Source organism: Cupressus sempervirens, chromosome 10 (assembly GCF_028749045.1).
Source record: "Cupressus sempervirens isolate cs-2001-9-10 chromosome 10, ASM2874904v1, whole genome shotgun sequence".
Classification (NCBI taxonomy): domain Eukaryota; kingdom Viridiplantae; phylum Streptophyta; class Pinopsida; order Cupressales; family Cupressaceae; genus Cupressus; species Cupressus sempervirens.
Genome location: NC_143127.1, coordinates 162,004,028 through 162,011,472, shown reverse-complemented (window position 1 = coordinate 162,011,472; position 7,445 = coordinate 162,004,028). Strand labels below are relative to the sequence as shown.

Sequence of the window (7,445 nt, the reverse complement as noted above, 5' to 3'; positions counted from 1 at the left end):
GGTAGGAATATGGAATGTATATCTCTATATTTCAGTAATGCCATGGCGAGAAACTCGTGATGATCGCAATAGTTAGCCGTACACTTGAAGGCGGGTGAGATGTACTCTTCAACTGACGCGCTAACCCAACTGTATTTTACAGTTGGATTAACCGATTTCACAGTTGTATTAAACACGCATGTTGGAAAGCACGAGGGCCCCTCTATCGAAGCCATTGAGCCCCTCCTACATTGCACACGCTATGAAGCAAACTACGAATTTGTCTCTTGTTTCTTTCCATTATAAAATAGAACAACGAATAGAAATGTCGATTCAATGAATAGAAAAATTGGTTCAATGCCTCACCATACGCGTCATCCGGTGGAGCTAGTGATTCACGCCGGTTCTCAGTGAAACCGCGCATTTCACGCGGAGAGAAGATTGTTGCTCTGGAATCGAATGCTTAGGGGCATATTGTCTCTTAAATGCAAAGGCACACGTGATCGAATTACATTAATCCAACACGTGGGTAAATGATTTGCTCTGTTATATAACGTCACAACTAGTTCTGATCTCTCATCTCGACATTCCGACACACTTAAAATCAGATCAGCTGAGGAACAGGCATTTTCTGCAACGCATCTATGGCAGTTATTATAGTTTTAGTCCTGGTGGTGGTGTTAATATGTGGAGCTTTCCTACTCAGGCGGCGCAACTTGTGTGATTCTTATGGACCCGAATCATATCCTATCATTGGCTGCTTGATTCCCTTCTGGAAAAACCAAAGCCGGCTGTGTGAATGGTACACGGAACTTCTCAGAGATTCTCCCACGCAGACCATGACAGTTGAACGATTGGGCGCCATTAGGACTGTTGTTACGGCTAATCCAGAGAACGTGGAACATATCTTGAAGACCCGATTCGAGAATTACCCCAAAGGTCGGATCTTTAACGAGATTCTGCATGATCTACTCGGCAACGGCATCTTCAACGCAGATGGAGAATCGTGGAGAATGCAGAGAAAGATTGCAAGCTACGAGCTCAACACTAAATCGCTGTGAAATTTCATTGTTGATTGCGTGCAGTCCGAGACCACGGATCGTTTGCTGCCATTGCTCGAGCAGGCCTCTCAAAGTGGGAGTTTTCTTGATTTTCAAGACGTTCTCCGCCGGTTTTCGTCCGACAACATCTGCAAAGTGGCGTCCGGGATGGATCCCAACTGTCTCGATCTCACTCTTCCCAAATCGGAGTTTGCATAGGCCATGGACGTCGGGAGTTATCTGAGTTCCAAGAGAGCGCGGTCTGTGATCGGCTTGCAGTGGAAACTCAAGCGGGCTTTCAACGTGGGATCTGAAAAGACTCTGGCCGAGGCCGTCCGTGTTGTTCACGAATTCGCCAGCGACATAATTCGAAGGAGAAGCTGTGAGGAAGGAGATCACAAACCAGACTTGCTCTCCAGATTCCTCCAACTCAGTGAAGGCGGCTTTGACGAGGAGTCCTTGCGAGACATTGTGGTGAGTTTCGTGTTGGCCGGCAGAGACACGACGGCGTCTTCTCTGACATGGTTCTTCTGGCTCCTTTCTTCGCATCCCACGGTGGAGGAACGCATTTATGAGGAAGTGAGGAAGATGGCGGAGGTGTCGTATGAGGGGATGAAAGGGCTGGCATATCTTCATGCGGCGCTATACGAGTCGATGAGATTATACCCGCCTGTTCGCTACGACTCGAAACAGGCGTTGCATGACGACTGTCTCCCCGACGGGACGTTGGTGAGAAAGGGGAGTTGGGTGATATATCATCCGTTCGCGATGGGAAGGATGGAGAGCATCTGGGGTGGAGATTGCATGGAGTTCAAGCCAGAGAGATGGATTAAGGACGGCGCTTTTCCTCCGCAGAGCCCGTTTAAGTAGGCAGTGTTTCAGGCAGGCGCGCGCATGTGTTTGGGGAAAGACATGGCGCTGATTCAGATGAAATACATCGCGGCTTCTGTGATTCGGGGATTTCGGTTGAGAGTTGATCCCCGGCACGAGGGGCTCTGGGTCCCTAGTTTAACAGCGAGTATGAAGAATAGTCTGCCGGTTGTTGTGGAGAAGCGGAGCTTGTGATTCTCTTCATCATTTTGTATGTGTCATGTATTATAATATTTATAACTGCGTTTTGAAAATTCATGCTTGTGAAATATGTATTATCACTTTTGAAATTTTATACTTCTATAGAGTTAAAGGTGATAGTGTTATTTATATTAAATCATTGTTGTTATATTGTTTATGTATAAAAAAAGTTATAATTATTTTTTTAATTGACAAAGTCATTGGATGGGATAATGTCATTATTGTACTTACATTTTGTTTTAAGCATCATTTGATTCTAGTGAGATCTTTCTTTTCTATATACCTTTTCTATTATTCCCCATCTCATAGTATTTGAATCTTCAACCTATGTCTCGATGAATGGATATGAACAATAAGAATAAAAACATTTACAAATCCCTTTTTGTTAACAAACTTCTTTGTGTAGAACATTCTCATTCTTATGAACCAATTTCGGCCCCATTTTCCAGCTCCCTTTCTAATAAATATTGAAATAATTTTACCTTTCCTAACACATTACATCTAGTTCAAATAACATTGTTCAATCCAAAAACATCTTTTAATAGAATTCTAGAAGTAAAGATTCTTATTTTTTAAAATTATCAAAAGACAAGAAGCATTTTCAACAAAACATAAAATCATTTGAAAACAAAACCTAAAATAAATGAACTATTTACCAACATATGCAATACCTCAAGTTTTAATTTTTATTGATTTAAGATGTGTTGTTTGCCATCAAAGAAAGAAACAATATTATAAAAAGCTAATAAAAAAAACATTGTAATCAAAATCCAAGGTGTAGTATGGTAAAAAAAATTTATAATATTATTTTTGGTATACACTAAAACATTTGATGGGATAATATCATCTTTACTAAGGTTATTTATTGTTTATTTTGGTTATCAGTTAAGCTTGAGTAGATTCGAACCCAAGACTTCCCAATTAAGAGGCTCACAATTTACCATTGTGTTAGAGACTCTTTCCCAATATATTTTGTATTTTTTAATAAAAATATGATACAATATTTTTTTTGAAGTATGTTGATGCAATGATGTTAAATAATAGATTTTGAGATGAAATTTGGTACATTTATTTAAGATTATTTTTTCCAATATTTTTGTTTAAAAACTTTAATAGATTTAATTTTCAATACACTATTGAAAACTTGAAATTTAGTTAGAACTTTAGAAAAAAGTTCAAATCTATTCGATAACATTATGGAATTTGATCTAGAATTTGATCATAAATTATGTTACAAAGTTTATGACATATTTTTATTTTTATTGTAAATTCACTCTCCTTAAAAAACATATTAAATTTTATTGAATAATAAATTTTTAATATAATTTATCAAATAAAGAATGACATACATAGATATTCTTATGACTTTTTTTATTTACTTATTTATTTTCACTAAAATGGAATATAGGTACATAAACTAGCACTTGTGTCATAGGAGGTAAAAGGGGATAGTTGATAGGCAATTTTGTACATGTTTTTAACTTAGCTACCTATATGGCCAACTATGTAAAATTGAACATTTTATCCAAGTAATTCCTACTATGTGCATCATTTTCCCTAATCAAAGAGCTTTCTTGGCTCTTGTAGCCATGGCATGAAAGAAAGAATTTTCAAATAGATATGTTGCTATACCATAATTTTTTCTAATGGAAGATGGACCCAATAACTCAACAAACAAGAAAAGGAAAGGTATTTCAACATGCTCGATTGATTAAAATTCTAGAGAAAACAACTATGCACTATCTTGCTTCTCAAATTTATAGGGAGCATTAAACCTATTCTCCTTCATTGTGACATTGAAAGATGTCTCTAAGACAATATTCTTGTCTCCCTTGTTATTTATCATGGTTGTATTGAGGTAAGAAGGATTTTTGTTGTAAAGTTTCAACACTCTTTACTTTGTTCATAGGAAATGTGACGAGTGTAATTGTCAAACTATTGAGTTAAAAAATATTGATTTAGAGCATAACCCCAAGTGCCATTTCATGTTTTGTAGTTGTTAGTAAACATATTTTTTATTTTAGATTATTACTCTTTCATGCCCAATTTGGAACAATATTTGATCACAAACTATTGGAAAGCTACTTATGGATGTTTTAAATTTCCTCTGAATTGGTAGGTATAGCTTCCTAAAATAGATTTTCAATGAACTCTATTTTCTTCCTAAACTACTTTGGGGTATGTTCTTAACCTAAGAATAGTAGAGGTATAACCAAGCTAGACTTGAATAGAATCTAACTTAGGCAAATAGAAGTTTCCCAACACAAAAATGGTTTTATGCACTCACACATCTTATGAATTGATAAAACTTGTCTGAACAATAATGAATACTAAACTAGCGAACTTTGAATCTGGACTATGATTAATAAATTGAAAACATTGGAATGATTTCTCTTTAAATCAACAATAACAACACCCATTATGCTCATTTGTTGCCTCAAATTAGGGGAGGTAAAACTCTATTTCTCCCTAGTTTCAATTCAAGTGAAAGAGAAAAAATAAACTAACTATATCATTAACTGGAATAGAAAATGATTGATATAAAATACCATTTAATTGTCTTTGCAACAAAAAGTACTTCAAAAAAAAAATTTACTGACCTTTCATTAATCTTTTCAGTTCATACATATAGAGTTTTCGAGATGACCGTTACAATGGAAGTTTAATCAGTTCATCTTCTGAGTATGACAAATGGCAAGGTGCCAGTTTGTTGTATTACAAAATTACAAAAGAAAACAAAAAGGGGGCATAATATGAATCATTTGGACTTCTTCACCTTTTTAGTTTTAGCTATATATGCTCTAGTAGCAACCATTATTGGGATTAGCTCTTCCTTGTTAGGCACACGTATATTAGTGAAGCTCAAGAGCCATTTTGAATGTTCCCTTGCTAGTTCTTTTATAGCATTCAACTACTCTGATAACTCCTTCATGGCCACATGTATACAACCACGGAGCTTTTGGAGTTCTACAACTCTGCTTTGACTACTAGAAGCCACTATGGATAGATTATCCAAAAAAGTAGAGAAGTTAATTTTTAGTACTTCCACTCCAATGAGATCCTTTCCTTGACTACTAGTTTGAGAATTAGTGTGTAGCCCCCTCATAAGCTCAAATCCCCTATCTTGAGTCTTCTTTACTTTACTCTCTATTTCCTTGAGTCCCTTCTCAACCACCTGGATCATTTCTAGCTTGAACTGCATACTTTGGAGCCATTTGAACAAAGGTTCATTCCCTTTCTTCAGAATCTTTGCTTCAACTTCTTCCTTTGCTTTCATCTGGATGATCATCTTTAAAAGGGAGATGTAGTCATCACATCTGACCCTTTCTCTAGCCAGAGTATTACTATTGGAAAATATATTATCCTTTTCTATCTCAAATCTGAGGATGGCATTTCCAATTTGGTTTATGAGTGAAACTCCATTTGATTTAAGTCTCTCAATCCATTCTCTACCAATCTGGCCATAATGCCTATCTTCTAGGAGCTGGGAAATGAGAGTTTGCACTTCAGTTGAACTAGGAGTCTAAGTTACAGACATACCAAAAATAGTTGATAGTGGAGTGACTAGTTACCTGATAAATTTGTGCAATTCTTCTATTTTGGCTTTCATCTTGATCTTTGACAATTTGAGACTTTCCAATTGTCCTTCTATCACTTCATTACTTGATCTCCACAAGCCCACTTTTGTATCATGTCTTGCTTCTCCAAGATCGATTGAATGCAGTGTAAAATCATCGGGCTTCATATCCTCAATTCTTCCTCCCTTTGTTTGGCTTGGCTATTTCCATTGTCAAGTGTCCCATTTTTGGATCTTGCCCAAGTATTAACAAAGTCTTTTTCTTTTTGACCTTTATCAATGTAGTCCCAGAACGAACTGCGAGAGATACAGTGTCTATTGCACAAATGCTTTCATCTTTTCTCTTTCTTTTCCTTTCCAAAGTATCTTCTAACCAAGAATCAGTTCCTATCACTTTGGAAGCTGTTCCAAGTGATTCAATGCTAAACATTTTCTTCTTTACTAGAGTCACGGTTACAACAATTGAAGAGAAAGGATTCTTTGAATTCTTTGAGATGAGTTTGGAAGAAGTCTGGCCCTTCTTTATTTCTGAAATCTTCATCTCTTCATCTGATCTGGTGGACTCACTGCTACTACTCTTTACATCCCCTAGGTCTATTATTTGTATACGAGAACCACCTAGATTCAAAAGTGAAGCACTTGCTAATGGCATAGAGCTATGATAAGGAGATGGAATTGGGGTGGTATGTGGAGAAGGAACAGGGGTAGTGTGAGGAGAAGGTACTGGAGTAGTATGTGGGGAAGGTACGCGAGTAGAAGCACTATCCTTTTGTTCCTCCACTTTCTTCTCTTTAGTACCAGTCTGGTTCCCTATGACTGGCAAGGAACCATCATGACAAGTTTGGGCTATAGTGACATTTTCTTCTGGAGGTTGATCACCTCCGCTTGTAGGTTGAGCTGGTCCTTGGGTGGAGGCTATGCTCACACCCATTGTAGCACTCTGAGATGAAGTTGACATTCTAGCTATTGGAGAATCTTGAGTGGCTGCACCCTTCCTTTGACTCTTCCTAGTTGTCCACTCAACCCATTTCTTGGTTCTTTTGATGATCCTATCCACCATGATATCAAGATTCTCCTCCACATCCACATATGGCTTGAAACTAATAGGGATTCCTCTTAATTTGGTCAAATATTTATTGCTATACATATTCTGACCATCATCCTTTAATCCTTTGACATTGAGATCAACACCACATGTCCTTATTTGTTCTACTATGAGCTTGGTGAAAGCACGATCTCTACTCTCCAACTCATCCTTGCAATCTGCCCAATAATCCTCTAGAGTGGTGACATGCTTGATCACACTCCCAATTTGAAGCACCTCTCTTGCATATCCATTTGGGTTCTACATGGGCCTTAGAACCTCATATTCTTCCAATTTGTACTTGTTCTCGAATGCCTTGAGTATTTTTTTGGCATTAGATCGAGAATCACAACTGTAAGCCCTGACCTTAATGGGGAATTCATATCCCTTCTTCCTTAAACTGGCACTCAACACATTCCCCTAGATAGCTTGTCTCACAATTTCAATTAGCATGATCATGTCGCTTGGGTATCTGGGCAGCTTTAGAGGAAATCCGTCAAAAGCTACAAGACACAAATACAAAAAGGATGAGAATTGAATAAAGTAGCTACCAAACTTACTGATGGCTACCATCACTTTTAGTCTAAACCTCCTCTCTAGGCATCTTTGGAGCTCCCTACAAATCCTCATTGTAAATGAATCATTAACTCTGACATATTGTGCATAACTATTATGTAGCTGCAAGCATGGATAA

General features: G+C 37.4%; 1 pseudogene; it reads left to right on the top strand.

Moving 5' to 3' along the window:
- Nucleotides 1–578: 578 nt before the first annotated feature.
- On the top strand, nt 579–2,143 carry LOC149533102 (cytochrome P450 94B1 pseudogene; annotated as a pseudogene).
- Nucleotides 2,144–7,445: the final 5,302 nt, after the last annotated feature.